Raw genomic sequence first — 18,583 nt, forward strand, 5'->3', positions numbered from 1 at the left:
TCCCATTTTATTTCATACAATTTTTTTAAACATTGTTTCAATAATTAGTTATTTTCGTTTTGCGAAATAAATCATTTAAAATGTTATTTAGTCCAATTTGCATTCAAATTCAAGGCGCAAGTGCAATAAGGGGTAGCCTTTATATAAATAGATTGTGCAAGAGTTGACGGGTGCGATCGTACCAGCACTAATGTACTGGATGTGACAGCCCTAAATTGACCCTAGTCGGAAAGTGGTTTCGGGACCACTAAACCGAGTCATAAAAAAATAATTAACCGTCCTAGTTGATGCTCATTATATGTACTTATGCATGTGTGAAAATTTCATGTTTGAATTTTGTTAATTGTAAGTGAATTTTAGTAAATAGGACTTATGTGAGAAAATTTAGAAATGTGCTAGGCAAATGTAAAGTGGCCTATTAATGCATGTTATAGAAATGGTGGGTTTGCATGTCAAATTGCCCAATATTTGAGCTAGTGGCCGGCCATGCTATGAGTGGAAACATGTCACAAACATGTTATGTTAGTGATGTATGTTAGGAACAATAAAATAAGGAGTATGGGTAATAAAGAAATGGAAAAAGGAAAGAATGTGTGTGATTGTTTCTCCCCTCCCCATTGCCGTGAATGTAAGAAAGAAAAAAAAAAAAAGTGTCCATCTTTCTTCATTTCTCTTGGCGAATGTTCTAAGGAAGAAAGAAAAACAAGTTGTGTTCTTTGGTTCTTCTTGGCGAATTGAAAGGAAGAAGAAGGAGTGAAGCAATCGGTCATCTTAGGTCACTATTAAGGTAAGGAAGTTTGTACTAGCTCTTGAAATTTTAGTTGATATTGAGTGAGATATCAAGTGATTTTTGTAAACCATGTTGAAATTTTGATTTTTGGGGTGAGTATGGTTTTCGGCTATAAAAGATTAATAAGGGTGATGGTTGTGTTTCATGCTAAACTTAGATGAATAATGGTAGTTTCCTTACATCTTGATATCTATGAGTTCCTTTCTTGGTTCTACCTGTGACACCCCGAATGTGACCCTAGTCGGAGAGTGGTTTCGGGACCACGAAACCGAGTCACAAGAATAATTAAGTGTTATATTCCGTACTTATTGTATGTGGAATTGGTATGCGTAAATATTTCGTGTCTCGATTTTTATTAATTAGGTGCTAAATTATAAGAAAGGACTTAGTAGTGAACTTTGAAAGTACGATAGGAAATAGGTGATGACTAATTAAAGCATGCATGCAAAATAATAGACTTGCATGTCAAATTCCCCTTTCTACAAGTAATGGCCGGCCATGACAAAGAATATGGGTCAAACATGTCATGAAACATGTTTTGTTGGGCATTAGGGAGAAATAGTAAACAAATAAGCATGGGTAAGAAAAGAATGAAAAAAAAAATGTGTGTGAGAGAGTGGCATACCCCATTGCCGTGAGTTGTAGAGAAGGAAAGAAAAAATTTTGTTCATCCTTTCTTTGAGCCAAAACTAAGGAAGAAGGAGGATTTTTGCTTCATGCTTGGTTTGGAAGAGATCTAGAAGGAGATTTGGCTAAGTTTGCATCAAGATTAAGGTATGTATGAGGTTGTGTTGGGAGTTTCATGCATGTTTTGGTTGCTAACTTGATGTGCATGTTAGCCATGGCTCAAATCTTTGGTATGCCATGGAAATGGTATTTGGCCAAAGTTGTTATAGTGATAAAGCCATTGCATGCTAAGTGTGAAGCTTGATGATGATGCATGCAATGATGGATTTTCTACTCATGAGTAAGATTTTGAGTTTTCTCTTTGTTTTATCATGATTAAAGTTGAAAAGGAGCATGATTGTCATACTTGGCCATGATGCATTCTTGAGCATGATTCATGCTTCTTGCATGTTAGTTAAAAGTTTGTGTTTTGGATGGCTATGGACACCTTGAAAATTCGCCATGCTCATATATGCATATATATGATTGCACATTATGTTTGGTTATGAACTAAGTGATGAATATATTGATTTAAAGAAGAAAATGTGGAAGAATGCTTGTGAAATTGCAAGCACAATTGCCTAGCACACATATAAGTGCTTGATGCTATATTATAAGTTTTGGGCCACAATGTGCAAAGCATAAATTAGTAGATTGCATGCTGTTTTGTGAGGTATTAAGTGCAAAATTGACCTCAACATGTACATGAATATTCGGCCTTGGGTGGCCTATTGAAGGCCTTAGCATTTCCTTGATGCTCAAATAAATTGTATTGAATTGCTTGATGTAGTATAAAATGTGCATGACCATTGTGTATTCAAGCTAAAGAGTGGCCATATGACCATTTAAAATCCTTGTCATATTCGCCATAAGCAAGCACAATGAGGTTTTAATAAATTGAATTTGTTTGAATTAGCTCAAGAGCTAAGAGGGCCACAATTGGACAAGGGAAGGAAAAGGTGATCGAATAGCCGAAAAAGCCGTTCGACAACATCCGAGGTAAGTCCTCAAGAAGTGACCTTACTTGAATTATGTGAGATGAAATATGGATGTGTATGATTATTGATTATGTGTGTATGAGTATTTGAATTCCACCGGGCTAAGTCCCGGCGAATATGCTAATGATATTAATTGTGTTTGAGCCTTAGTAACTGAAAATGAAATATGTATGTCCAATGATTATTGATGTATGTGTGCATGAGAAATTGAATGATATCCGGGCTAAGCCGAAGACAATTATGCTGAAATTATATCCGGTTAAGACCGAAGGCAATTGTGCTAGTGGTTATATCGGGCTAAGGCCAAGGCATTCGTCGAAGTTATTCTATCCGGGCTAAGACCGAAGGCATTTGTGTGCGTGATTATATCCGGTTATATTCGAAGAATCTTGGGCTGGAGGTGAGTGTTGGTTGCTGAAATGAATTTAATTAGTACACTCGGACAGCCCAAAGGATAAGGTACGTTATATGTGCATTGGAAAGTCGGCGTGTTTGAGCAACATTCGCTCAATCGACTAATGAATTTCAGTTATTGAATTGATTGATGCTTTGCGAACTTATACAATGATGAAGTATGAAGTAAGAATGTGTATTAATGAAATGATGCATTTGGCTATGTGAATGTATTGCTGTAAATTATAGTTCATTATATTCCTTGAGACTTCTTGAGCATAAAAATGCTTACCCGTTGCTTTGGCTCTTAGTTTTCTAGATTTCGCTCGAGGCAATCGGATTTGGGATCGTTGAAGTCAAGTCATCCACACTATCAAGCCTCCATTTTGGTATAAATTTTGGTTGAACTTGAGATGGCATGTATAGGACTACCTCTTGTTTGTTAAATACGTTGTAATGTAAGTTTGTATGGCCATGCGAAAATGGCTCAAAAGGGAGCATGAACTTAGACTTATTGTGGGTTGTATGTATATATATTTGGGGTCATGATGTGGCTATGGTTTGGAAATGGGAATGTTGGTCATATGATCAGCCATTGGCATGGTTAAAATGATCATATATGAACCTATGTATGGCAAGATTAGTTGAATCATGGAGACTACCAAATAGGTAAGTCCTACCTTAAAACAGATGCTGCCAGCTGCAGTGGCGTGAATGTGAAAAATCACCATAATTCATAGGAATGGAATCAAATAGTGAATAAGCTATGTAAATGAACCTTGATGAGTCTATTTTCATATGGAAGAAACGAAACGGTCATAGGAGTTACAGGTTAAGAGATATTAAAGCTATTGTGAGACAGGGCCAGAATGGTTTCTGGGTTCCCTGTCGCAACTTTAAAATTCACTATAAATTATCCAAAAGAATTAGGGATATACCTTATATGTACAGATTCCATTTTGAGTCTAGTTTCATTAGAAACAAACGACACCAGCATTAAAGCCCTGTGCAGAGAGATATTCAAGTTATACCGCGCGAAGGTCAGAGCAGTCGATCCCTGTAACTTGGGTAACTTTAACTAATAAACTGTACCAATTGGCCCGACCAAAATCCTAGAAATAAATCCATGGATGTATATATGAGTCTAAATTCAGGAAAATTTACGAAACCAGTTTCGAGTTTTGAAACTCGAGATATGATTTTAAGGCGACAGTGACGCAGTTTTCCAGCCTGACTGGAAATGTCAAATTGGTGGGCAAAAACATGTGAACTTGGTTTGTTAACCCTCGGGTCCGACACGGCAATGGTCTCGGGTTTGGGGTGTTACAATTTTATTGGTATCAGAGCCACGGTTTAGTCGATTCTAGGACTACCGTGATGTGTTTGGGGTCTAGCTATACATGCCATTAAATGATGAATCGATAGTGTGATGAATTCTGACAATTTGACTTCATGTTTGTTTATAGCAATGGATCCCGATCCCAACCGAGCGATAGCTGATGATGTGGAGAGTGTGGCGCTGCTGCTCGCGCAAGGGACAGCGCGGCGGACTCTCAACCTATGGCTAGCAATCCTAATGACGAGGCTAAGCAAGCCTTTTATAGTGTGATGAACGAATGGTTTAATCAATACATTCGAACCAACACTTGTTCCACCACCTCCATTCCCGACGAATGCAACCCCGCACCTACAATACCTCGGTGATGACCCAATAAGGTCGGGTAAGCCCCGATCGATAGGATTGAAAACATGGGGCCACTGAATTTAAGGCTACGGATGATGATGATGCCGAAGCGAGCTGAATTATGGTTAGATAACACTATCCGGTGCTTGATGAGCTATCCTGTACACCCGATGAGTGCTTAAAGTGTACCATCTCCTTGCTACTGCGAGTCCGCCTACTATTGGTGGAGTACTCGACTTCTGTGGTGCCTAGAGAGCAAGTGACTTGGGAATTCTTTCTAACCGAGTTCCGAAAAAAGTATATCAGTCAGAGATTCATCGACCAAAAGCGGAGGGAGTTCCTTGATCTTAAGCAAGGTTCTATGTCCGTTACCGACTACGAACGAAAGTTTGTGAGGCTTAGCCGACGCGAGAATGCATTTCGTCCAAGCTATTATGTGCAAAGCCGAGGATGGGCTGAATGATGATATAAGGATGTTTGTTGGCATTCTCGAGATACGAGAGTTCGTAGTACTTGTTGAGCGAGCTTGTAAAGCCGAAGAGCTTAGAAAGGAGAAACAAAAAGATGATGGGGATTGGAGAATTCGAAAGAGGTCCTCGGAAAGTCTCTTCAACAAGCATCGAAGAGATTTCGAGATGATGCGAGCCGGTCTAGAGGCGTTTGGGATTTTCTAGACGAGGACGCGATCGACCCCTGTGACCACACGAGTCACCTCGATTGCGGTGGCGGAAATGATCGCCGAGAGAGGACGGAGTGTCCACATTGTGGCAAATGGCATTCGGGAGCTGTTGGTTTCGTGATCGCTCTGCTATAAGTGTGGATCGGCCGACCATTTTATGAAGGATTGCCGAGGATGCATGAGCAGAATGCAAGTCGAGTGCAAACCCGGGTGCTACCATCGCTCGAGGTAGGCCACCTAGAAATATGGGCAATGTCGTTGGCGGTCGAGAGGATCTAGAGATGCTACCATCGATCGAGGCTCGTGCTCTGCTAGGACTTATGCCATCTGAGCACGCGAGGATCTTGCCTCTCGAGATGTTATTACCGGTACTTTCACTCTTTTCAATACAAATGTAATTGCTTTGATTGACCCCGGTTCTACTCATTCTTATATATGTGAAACCTTAGCATCCAAGAAGACTTTGCCCATTGAGTCTCTCGAGTTTGTAATTCGGTGTCAAACCCTTGGGTCATTACGTGCTTGTTAACAAAGTGTGCAAGAAAAGTCCCCTAGTGTTCCGAGGTTCTTGTTTTCCGCGGACTTAATGCTTTTGCCATTCGATGAGTTCGATGTTATTCTTGGTTTGGATTGGTTGACCATGCACGATGCGGTTGTAAATTGCAAGAGCAAGACTATCGATTTGAGGTGCGAGAATAATGAAATAATTCGGGTTGAGTCCACGGACTTAAAGGGGTTGCCAGCTGTAATATCAGCGATGTTGGCCCGAAATATGTAAGAAAAGGGTGCGGCGTACCTTGCGACGTACTCGATGACAAGGAATCGAGAAGAAACCCGAATCTGTGCCGTGGTTTGTGAATACCGGATGTTTTCCCGAAGAATTGCGGGTTTACCACTGCTCGAGAAATAGAATTTGGCATCGAATTGGTACTGGTACCACCCCAATTTCGATAGCTCCGTATCGTATGGCACCAACGGAATTGAAGGAGTTGAAAACTCGGTTGCAAGAATTGGTGGATAGAGGTTTTGCTCGCCGAGTTTTTTCGCCTTAGGGTGCGCGGTGTTGTTCGTGAAGAAGAAGGATGGAACCATGCGACTATGCATTGACTATCGTCGACAACAAAGCGACGATAAAGAACAAATATCCGTTGCCACGTATTGATGACTTGTTCGATCAAGCTGAAGGAGCCTCGGTGTTCTCGAAAATAGATTTGAGATCGGGCTACTATCAATTGCGAATCCGAGATTCGGCGTGCCCAAGGCGCCTTGAGCGAGATATGGTCACTATGAGTTCTGGTGATGCCGTTTGGGCTCACTAATGCCCTGCGGTATTTATGGATTTAATGAATCGAATCTTTAGACCATATTTGGATCGATTAAGTAGTCGTGTTCATTGATGACATCTTGGTCTATTCAAGAAATGAGACCGAACATCTTTGAACACTGCGGTTAGTCTTTGCAAATTTTACGGGACAAGCAATTATATGCTAAGTTCAGCAAGTGTGAGTTACGGTTAAGAGAGGTAAGCTTCTTGGGTCATGTGGTATCTGATCGGTATTCGAGTCGACCGAATAAAATTTCAGCCATACTAAATTGGAAGCCTCAGAAATATTCTTGAGGTTGAAGCTTTTGGGGCTTCAGGTTACTACCGACGATTTGTAAAGGCTTCTCAACGATAGCCACGCCGATGACGGCTTACTCCAAAAGGATGTTAAGTTGAATGGACGGAGAATGCCAAAAAGCTTGATCAACTGAAAACTTATTTGGTGAAGCCCCAATTCTAGTGCAACCCGAGTCCAAGCAAGGAGTTTGTCATCTATAGCGACGCCTCTCTACTTGGGTTAGGTTGCGTATTAATGCAAGAAGGTCGAGTTGTGGCCTATCGTCGAGGCAATTAAAGCCACATGAGAAAAATTATCCGACTCATGATCTCGAATTGGCCGCCATCGTATTCGCCTTAAAGATTTGGCGACATTACTTATTTGGTGAAAGGTGCCATGTATACTCGGATCACAAAAGTCTCAAGTATTTGATGACCCAACGAGACTTAAATCTGCGACAAAGACGTTGGCTCGAGTGTTAAAGGATTATGAGTGATCATTGACTATCACCGGGAAAGGCGAATGTAGTTGCGGATGCCTTGAGTCGTAAATCGTTATTCACTTTACGAGCGATGAATGTGCACTTGTCTATCCGATCCGACGGTGTGTTAGTGGCTGAAATGAAAGCCAAACCATTATTGACACACCAAATTCGAGAAGCTCGAGAAAGTCGATGACGAGTTGGTTGCAAAAGCGGCTGCGTGTGTTCGAACAAGGACTCGGAGTTTCAAATCGACGATGACGATTGTTTGAGGTTCAAAAGTCGTCTGTGTGTCCCAAAGAATTGAACTCATTTCGATAATTCGAATGAAGCCCATTGTAGCCGAATGGCAATCCACCCGGGAGTACGAAGATGTACAATGATTTGAAAGCGTCGATTTTGGTGGCATGGTATGAAGCGAGACATCTCCGACTTTGTTTCAAGATGTTTAATATGTCAACAAGTGAAAGCGGAACATCGGTGCCTTGAGATTACTTGACCAATCACGATACCCGAGTGGAAATGGGATCGAGTCACAATGGACTTTGTATCCGGACCGCCATTGTCGCAAGTAAGAAGGATGCGGTTTGGGTCGTGGTAGATCGATTGACTAAGTCGGCCCACTTTGTCCCCCGACGCACGGATTTTTCAATGGACAAATTAGCGGAATTGTACGTTTCTCAGTTGTGAAATTACACGGGTGCCTATTTCTATCGTGTCGGATAGAGATCCGAGATTTACCTCGCGGTTTTGGAAAAAGTTGCAAGAAGCTTTGGGTACCAAGTTGCATTTCAAGACCGCCTTCCACCCCCAAACCGATGGTCAATCCGCGGGTAATTCGGATACTTGAGGATATGTTAAGATGTTGCGTCCTCGAGTTTAGTGGTTCATGGGAGCGGTATTTGCCGTTGATTGAATTAAACACAACAACGACTTTCAATCGAGTATTAAGATGGCACCCTACGAGGCTTTGTACGGCGTAAATGCCGTACACCATTGTTTTGGTGAGCTTGGTGAAAGCAAGATTTTCGGGTGGATTTGATTAGGGATGCGAGCAGAAAGTGAAAGTAATCCGTGAAAGTTTGAAGATAGCCTTCGATCGTCGAAGTAAATGACGCGGATATGAAGCGTAAGGATATCGAGTATCGGTGGGTGATAAAGTGTTCCTCAAGGTATCGCCTTGGAAAAAATACTCGAGTTCGGCCAGTAAGGGCAAGTTGAGCCCGAGGTTCATTGGGCCATATGAGATATCGAGCGAGTCGGTCCGGTGGCATATCGTTTGATTTTGCCCCCGAACTCAAAAGGTTCACGATGTCTTCCACGTTTCGATGCTTCGACGTTATAGATCCGATCCATCGCACGTGATTAGTCCATCGAAATTGAAATTCAAGCTAATATGAGTTATGAGGAAGAACCAATTCGTATCCTATCACGAAGTGAAAGAGTTGCGAAACAAGCGGGTTCCGCTAGTGAAAGTGTTATGGCTCAAGCACGGGATAGAAGAAGCTACTTGGGAGACCGAGAACTCAATGAGAGAGCGATATCCGAACCTATTTACGGTAAGCTTTTGGGACGAAAATCTCTTGAGTGGGGAGAGTTGTGACACCCGAATGTGACCCTAGTCGGAGAGTGGTTTGGGACCACGAAACCGAGTCACAAGAATAATTAAGTGTTATATTCCGTACTTATTGTATGTGGAATTGGTATGCGTAAATATTTCGTGTCTCGATTTTTATTAATTAGGTGCTAAATTATAAGAAAGGACTTAGTAGTGAACTTTGAAAGTACGATAGGGAAATAGGTGATGACTAATTAAAGCATGCATGCAAAATAATGGACTTGCATGTCAAATTCCCCTTTCTACAAGTAATGGCCGCCATGACAAAGAATATGGGTCAAACATGTCATGAAACATGTTTTGTTGGGCATTAGGGAGAAATAGTAAACAAATAAGCATGGGTAAGAAAAGAATGAAAAAAAAAATGTGTGTGAGAGTGGCATACCCCATTGCCGTGAGTTGTAGAGAAGGAAAGAAAAAATTTTGTTCATCCTTTCTTTGAGCCAAAACTAAGGAAGAAGGAGGATTTTGCTTCATGCTTGGTTTGGAAGAGATCTAGAAGGAGATTTGGCTAAGTTTGCATCAAGATTAAGGTATGTATGAGGTTGTGTTGGGAGTTTCATGCATGTTTTGGTTGCTAACTTGATGTGCATGTTAGCCATGGCTCAAATCTTTGGTATGCCATGGAAATGGTATTTGGCCAAAGTTGTTATAGTGATAAAGCCATTGCATGCTAAGTGTGAAGCTTGATGATGATGCATGCAATGATGGATTTTCTACTCATGAGTAAGATTTTGAGTTTTCTCTTTGTTTTATCATGATTAAAGTTGAAAAGGAGCATGATTGTCATACTTGGCCATGATGCATTCTTGAGCATGATTCATGCTTCTTGCATGTTAGTTAAAAGTTTGTGTTTTGGATGGCTATGGACACCTTGAAAATTCGCCATGCTCATATATGCATATATATGATTGCACATTATGTTTGGTTATGAACTAAGTGATGAATATATTGATTTAAAGAAGAAAATGTGGAAGAATGCTTGTGAAATTGCAAGCACAATTGACCTAGCACACATATAAGTGCTTGATGCTATATTATAAGTTTTGGGCCACAATGTGCAAAGCATAAATTAGTAGATTGCATGCTGTTTTTGTGAGGTATTAAGTGCAAAATTGACCTCAACATGTACATGAATATTCGGCCTTGGGTGGCCTATTGAAGGCCTTAGCATTTCCTTGATGCTCAAATAAATTGTATTGAATTGCTTGATGTAGTATAAAATGTGCATGACCATTGTGTATTCAAGCTAAAGAGTGGCCATATGACCATTTAAAATCCTTGTCATATTCGCCATAAGCAAGCACAATGAGGTTTTAATAAATTGAATTTGTTTGAATTAGCTCAAGAGCTAAGAGGGCCACAATTGGACAAGGGGAAGGAAAAGGTGATCGAATAGCCGAAAAAGCCGTTCGACAACATCCGAGGTAAGTCCTCAAGAAGTGACCTTACTTGAATTATGTGAGATGAAATATGGATGTGTATGATTATTGATTATGTGTGTATGAGTATTTGAATTCCACCGGGCTAAGTCCCAAGGCGAATATGCTAATGATATTAATTGTGTTTGAGCCTTAGTAACTGAAAATGAAATATGTATGTCCAATGATTATTGATGTATGTGTGCATGAGAAATTGAATGATATCGGGCTAAGCCCAAGACAATTATGCTGGAAATTATATCCGGGTTAAGACCGAAGGCAATTGTGCTAGTGGTTATATCAGGGCTAAGGCGAAGGCATTCGTGCGAGTTATTCTATCCGGGCTAAGACCGAAGGCATTTGTGTGCGTGATTATATCCGGTTATATTCGAAGAATCTTGGGCTGGAGGTGAGTGTTGGTTGCTGAAATGAATTTAATTAGTACACTCGGACAGCCCAAAGGATAAGGTGCGTTATATGTGCATTGGAAAGTCGGCGTGTTTGAGCAACATTCGCTCAATCGACTAATGAATTTCAGTTATTGAATTGATTGATGCTTTGCGAACTTATACAATGATGAAGTATGAAGTAAGAATGTGTATTAATGAAATGATGCATTTGGCTATGTGAATGTATTGCTGTAAATTATAGTTCATTATATTCCTTGAGACTTCTTGAGCATAAAAATGCTTACCCGTTGCTTTGGCTCTTAGTTTTCTAGATTTCGCTCGAGGCAATCGGATTTGGGATCGTTGAAGTCAAGTCATCCACACTATCAAGCCTCCATTTTGGTATAAATTTTGGTTGAACTTGAGATGGCATGTATAGGACTACCTCTTGTTTGTTAAATACGTTGTAATGTAAGTTTGTATGGCCATGCGAAAATGGCTCAAAAGGGAGCATGAACTTAGACTTATTGTGGGTTGTATGTATATATATTTGGGGTCATGATGTGGCTATGGTTTGGAAATGGGAATGTTGGTCATATGATCAGCCATTGGCATGGTTAAAATGATCATATATGAACCTATGTATGGCAAGATTAGTTGAATCATGGAGACTACCAAATAGGTAAGTCCTACCTTAAAACAGATGCTGCCAGCTGCAGTGGCGTGAATGTGAAAAATCACCATAATTCATAGGAATGGAATCAAATAGTGAATAAGCTATGTAAATGAACCTTGATGAGTCTATTTTCATATGGAAGAAACGAAACGGTCATAGGAGTTACAGGTTAAGAGATATTAAAGCTATTGTGAGACAGGGCCAGAATGGTTTCTGGGTTCCCTGTCGCAACTTTAAAAATTCACTATAAATTATCCAAAAGAATTAGGGATATACCTTATATGTACAGATTCCATTTTGAGTCTAGTTTCATTAGAAACAAACGACACCAGCATTAAAGCCCTGTGCAGAGAGATATTCAAGTTATACCGCGCGAAGGTCAGAGCAGTCGATCCCTGTAACTTGGGTAACTTTAACTAATAAACTGTACCAATTGGCCCGACCAAAAATCCTAGAAATAAATCCATGGATGTATATATGAGTATAAATTCAGGGAAAATTTACGAAACCAGTTTCCGAGTTTTGAAACTCGAGATATGATTTTTAAGGCGACAGTGACGCAGTTTTCCAGCCTGACTGGAAATGTCAAATTGGTGGGCAAAAACATGTGAACTTGGTTTGTTAACCCTCGGGTCCGACACCGGCAATGGTCTCGGGTTTGGGGTGTTACACTACCATAGACCTACGAAGTATATGTTTATTTGGTGTTGTTGGAGGTTTATGATAGAAGCTAATGAGTGAGAGTTTGATAGATACTATGAGGTTAAACTTCATGAGATTGTAAGCTTGTAAGTTGGATGATGAAATTCATGCTTTGCGAAGGTCAATGGTGTAGAAGGAGCATTGACCATGAAAAAAAAAGAAAATTTATGATGAATTAAGTTGGAAGCTATTATAATGTACTTGTGCATTCGGTATGGGATGAAAATATATGAGATGGTTATAATCAACCTTGTGATTCGGCTCTTGCATATATATATATATATATATATATATATATATATATATTTGCACGTGATGTATTGGTATGACATATATATATATCATCTCAAGGTATTTGTTTATATATGGTGGTGTTTTAGTTATGGAGTAAATGATGGATGCGTATTGAGTTATAATATGTAATGCATTAGTTAGTAAAATGTATGTCATTTATATGTGGTACTAAGTATATAAATGGCCTCAACGTGAACATGCATATTCGCCACATGAGATGGATTGGCGTTGCATGTATTCGGTTAGAGGCAAGCATATTGATGCTTTTATCTTGGCTTAGACAATCGGCTAAAAGGAAGTGTGGGATAATATGTTGAGTTGATTCATGATTTCATATGTATGTGACTTTAATGTCTAATGAATATATGGGCTAAGTACCTTGAGTTCCTCTTTTCGATGCTCAAATGATTAAATCAATTTATTTGTTAAAATTAAGCTCAAGAGCAAAGGGGAACTAGATCCGATAAAGGGAAGGAAAAAGTGGTCGAATAGCCATCGAAATCGTTCGACGACATCCGAGGTAAGTTTTCGAGTAATGGAACTTAGATTATGATGTGATTAGATCATGTTTTAAGCAAAACAAAATCATGCTCTTTGTATGTGGCTATTAAGCTGAAATTGCAAGTGTGATAAGTGTCTTGTGCTTGAGCTTTGGTAATGAAAATGAAATACGGATGTGTCATGATTTATTAATAAATGTGCATGGTTATTCGAATGATGTCCGGGCTAAGTCCCGAAGGTTTTGTGCTAAGTGACTATATCCGGACTAAGATCCGAAGGCATTTGTGCGATTTACTAATTCCGGGCTAAGCCCGAAGGCATTTGTGCGAGTTACTAAATCCGGGTTAAGTCCCGAAGGCATTTATGCGAGTTACTATAACCGGGCTATGTCCGAAGGCATTTGAAGCAGTAGCTATATCCGATTAAATTCGAAGGTACGTGATTCGGGAATGAGCAATCTTGCTGTAAAATTTCAGTTAATACGCTTGTAAAATCCTAACAATGAGGTATGTTTCGTATGTGCATTGGAATAGTTGATTCCCTTCGAATAATATTCGCTCAGTCAAGTAATGAGCTTCCGGTATTTGGCTAAGATGATCCCTTATGTATGAATATAGGGGTTGGAATGTGAAGTAGGAATGATTTGAGAATATGTATATATGGAATTATCCGTTTAGTTATATGAATGCTATACTTCTGATGTGCTTAAATTCTTTGCTCAAAACTTACTAAGCATTTAATGCTTACTCCGTTTCTTTGATTTTCTGTTTTATAGATTTTGGTTCTTCAGCTATCGGACTCGGGATTTTGAAGTCGAAGTCACCCACACTATCAAAGCTCCTTTTTGGTATACTTTTGGTTGAACTTTGAAATGGCATGTATAGGACCACCCTTTTGTTGTTGGTCATGAACCCTTCGGTTTTGTGTAAATTTGGATAGCCATGCGAAAATGGCTTAAATATACTTTGATCATAGCATTATAATCGTTTTGTATGTTGTCCGTCGAGAGGTATGGAAATGTTGGTAACGGTTAGCCATGGGAATGGTTATTCATGATCACTTTTGGTATATGTATGACAAACTCTAGTTGATCCATGGAGGATCATGAATTAGGTAAAGTTTACCTTAAAAATAGATGCTGGCAGCAGCAGTGATGTGGATGTGAAAAATCACTAAAAATAGTAGAGATGGAATTAAATAGTGAATAAATTTTGTAATCGAACCTTGATGAATCTATTTTCATAGGAAAGTAACGAAATGTTCATATGAGCGGTATATTATGAGATGTTAAAGTTTTCGTGAGACAGGGCCAAAACGGTTTCTGGATTCCCTGATCTAAATTTGGAAATTCTCTATAAATTAACCAGAGACAATTAGAAGTCATACCATATATGTATAGATTCCTTTCTAAGTCTAGTTTCATTAGAAACAAACGGTATAAGTATTGAAGCCCTGTACAATGAGTTATCCAAGTCGCATTGCAGGAAGGTCAGAGTAGTCGAACCCTGTAACAGGGGGATACTTTAACTAATAAACTGTACTAATTGGCCCAACCAAAAATTCTAGAAAACAATTTGTTGATGGAAAAATGAGTATAGTTTCAGAAAAAAATTACGAAACTGATTTTTTAGTTTTGGAACTCAAGATATGATTTTTAAGGTGACAGTGACGCAGTTAGCCAGCTGCCTGGAAATTTTTAAAATGGACTGTGAAAGCAAGTGATTTAAGTCTGCAAACCCCTCGTGTCCGACTCCGGCAACGGTCTCGGGTACGGGGTGTTACACTGGATCCCATCAGAACTCCGCAACTAAGCGTGCTTGGGCGAGAGTTGTACTAGGATGGGTGACCTTTGAGGAAGTCCTCGTGTTGTACCCCTCCCATTTTATTTCATATAATCATTTTTAAACATCGTTTAACTAATTAGTTATTTTTGTTTTGCGAAATAAATTATTTGAAACATTATTTTGTTGAATTTGCATTCAAATTCAAGGCAAAAGTGCAATAAGGGGTAGCCTTTATATAAATAAATTGCGCAAGAGTTGATGAGTGCAATTATACCAGCACTAATGCGTGGGATCCCATCAGAACTCCGTAGTGAAGCGTGCTTGGGTGAGAGTAGTACTAGGATGGGTGTCCTCCTAGGAAGTCATCGTGTTGCACCCCTCCAATTTTATTTCATATAATTTTTTTAAATATCGTTTAGCTAATTAGTTATTTGCGCTTTTCGAAATAAATAATTTGAAACGCTCTTTGGTCGAATTTGCATTCAAACTCGAGGCACAAGTGCGATAATGTGACACGCCTGACCCGTATCCGTCGCTGGAATGGGGATATGAGGCATTGCTAGACCAGACACAACTTCCGAACGATTACATAAACTCTTAGGTTATTACAAATGCATGCATAATAATTTATGAAACACATAGTAAAATGTTACGAAACATTAACATTAAACAAACATCTCATTTCATACTCGAACCCTGTCATTTCAAAAACAATCATACGACTATAATGTGTAACCATGCTTTGAAACATATAGTAACAATTGTTAATTCATAACTATTAAACATACAACAAATACTACATTAATAAATCTCACAAATATCTCAAGCATAATTTCAAAATTTATAACATTATGCACATGGTACATATTAGTAGGAACCATTGGATTAATAACTTAAACTCAAAAATCAGCTTACCTAATTTGCATAAAAACAATCATGATTCCTTATAACTTGAATTACTATTCATTCGGTCATTTTCCAATGCCTTAGTTGAATATAAACTTGCTAAATACATATGCTTATTCAATGTCCACTTTCATTTTACTCAACCAACATGCATGTAACATTGCATAGAATAAATTCCATACATCAACCATAATTTACATTACATGTCAAGCACTTCACAAGTTTATATATATATACATAATTTAACCGAACTCTCAAATAAAAAACAAACATATCAATAAGACATATAACTATAAACATGGTCGAAATGCATAAAATTGAATATTAATCATAGCCATTTATGAATGAACATTAATTTCTTAATTAATCTATTGTTGAATTACTAAGTCATTTATATCTATGTCCTATTCGTACACCACATAACCAAATACATAGCTAAATACATATTTTCTCATACTTATTAGTGAGCCAAACCACAACCAAACCTTCCATTATTTTATTATTTTTTTCACTTAACACAAGCATATTGAACTCAACTTTATCACATGCCATAATCGAATTACCTTGTTAGCAAAATACATAGCAAAACTAAATAAAACATGTTTCACATATTTGTACATAGCATGGCCGAATCATCAATCAAATATATCTGTAACACCCCAAACCCGGCCTAGACGTTATGACCGGATCCGGTGCGCCACATCGATATGTTCAAAACGTTCCGTTTTACTTAGTTTGGAAAACTTAGTTGGGGTTGTAAAAGATACCTTTTAAAGCAAGTTAAGGTGAATAGAAGCTGTGCACCAGGTAGGAAACCAGGAAGAAGAGGAGGTGAGTCCGTCGGACTGCTTAAGTACCAAGCTCCCTTCGGATCCAATCCTAGACATGCACACCACCATTGCCACACCTTAACGACTCGTATAATTTTGAGAAAACCGTCTGGTTATGTCTATCTTAAGAAAATTATTAAGTTTGAAAACGTTTGCTTAGCAGAAGTCTTACTTGTAATCGTGTTATTTTGAAATCCCTTGATGTTTTTGAAAATGCGTCCTAAAGCTAATACATTTTCCTTAGTTATCATAGTTTTTTTTTTCCATCATAATAAAATAAAATAATAAAAGTAAAACAAAACCATAAAAAAATAATTAAAAGGCCTTATTACAGTTAAAACCCAAAACCATAAATGAAATCAAAGGGACATCCAGTTCACCAGAAAGAAACCAGGGTTGTAGAAACATGTGGCCAGTCCAAATCCCTCACAGCTCCAAGCCCACTATGGTTGAGGATTACCTGCAAGGATGAAAAATAAGGGGTGAGTTTTGGAAAACTCAGTGTGTAATTCAACCCAACCATAGCTTAAATCAGTTCAAACCATAGAGACAGAATAAGTTGGCCTCAGCCCAGAACAGATATCAGAATAAAGCCCGTAGGCCCAGAACAGACCAGAATGGATATATCATGCTTATGCAGAAACCCAACCATATCCAACCACACACACCCCCATACCATCCTTTCACCATGTGGGGAGACTACTCGACCCACCCAACCGCCTACGCCATAGAAATATGTAGCATGGTCGCAGATCTGAAAATGTGTGAGTCACCAGATCTGAATATTTTGTGGCGGTGCCACCGAATCAGATATATGTGGCAGGGCCACCAGAACAGATAATTTGTGGCATAGCCACCAGGACGCTTCCTCTATAATATAACCCATGTCCCCATGCAACAGATATACATTCATACAGATTTAATTCATCATGCTTTTCAGACAAAATTAACCCTAGGAGTATAAAGGTCATTTTGCATACATAGGGGTATAATGGTAATTTTGCATACATAGGGGTACTCTAGTACATCTAACTATTTCTAAGGTTTTCATGCATATCGTAGCTATTACGTTTAGCCAAAAACACTTACCGAGCATTCTTACCGACTTGGGCCCGTTGGCCCATTAAGCCCAAAATATCAAAACACACGAAATCGCGCGTACTGCAGTTTTATCACTTTCGATTACCAGTAATAATTACCCATACGTCTTACGAGCATTCCCACACTCGCAAGTGCCCAAAATACCGGCTTTTCGGCATTTCGGCTTTTCGGCTTTTGCCGATCTAGCCTATGAAAGGGTGTCAATTACACACCTGTTTTTGGGATTTCCTCGTCGAGATCTACACCCGAACTGCCTACAATTGAATCACTTACTATTACTCCAAATATCAAAAATACAATTGAGTATCTAGTCCCTTACCACATTCGGCCAAACATGCCAAAAACCCTTATTGCTCTTACCTTACTGCCGAAAGATGGTTAACTCCAAATATCCAATCGTTCCACCTGTCCAAGCCCTTGATCAACCGCCTCTAAATCATGCTATTACCAAAACAAAATAGTTATTATGACCCCTCAGGATTACAAGTCCAAATCGACAACCTCCCTAACTTTTAGGGATTTCGGCTTTTCCTAAAATATGTAAGAAGACTAAGTTTTGGAGAAGACTTACCACCGATTCCTTAGTGAATGATTCCAATGATTTTCCCACTCGATCCCGATGTAGATCTAAGCCCTCAGATGATAACAAAAGTCGGGCTTTTAGTGACTTCAGTATTCGGCCAAGTCCCTTTTAATGTGGGGTTTTTCGGCTTTTTATGATGTTCGGCTTATAAGACTAAAAATAAAAAGATTAAGGATGTGATGAAGAGTAAAGAGATAGAAGGGTTCGGCTATGGAGAAGGAAGAGGAAAAGGTAGATGGAGAAAAAGAAATAAAGAAAAGATGAGAAGAAAAGATGATCAGAATTTTGGCACAACACACCCCAAATGCCAAAATTCCTACTACTACAATACCTAGCCGAATTTCCCATGCTAGAGTCCCTTGGCTGGCCACCTCTTGCTCCTTGATCAGCTCCTAGATTTCCTCCCATATCTTTATCCTTATTCAATCCCCTTACCTTCTTAAACTCTTCCTGACAGACTTTTATTTCAGTTCCATTACTTCCCTT

At 39.1% G+C, this 18,583-nt stretch overlaps 1 pseudogene; it reads left to right on the plus strand.

The window, feature by feature from the left end:
- The first annotated feature begins 14,937 nt into the window (after positions 1 to 14,937).
- On the plus strand, positions 14,938 to 15,056 carry LOC128287974 (5S ribosomal RNA; annotated as a pseudogene).
- Positions 15,057 to 18,583: the final 3,527 nt, after the last annotated feature.

This window comes from Gossypium arboreum, unplaced genomic scaffold (genome assembly GCF_025698485.1).
Source record: "Gossypium arboreum isolate Shixiya-1 unplaced genomic scaffold, ASM2569848v2 Contig00169, whole genome shotgun sequence".
NCBI classification, from domain to species: Eukaryota; Viridiplantae; Streptophyta; class Magnoliopsida; order Malvales; family Malvaceae; genus Gossypium; species Gossypium arboreum.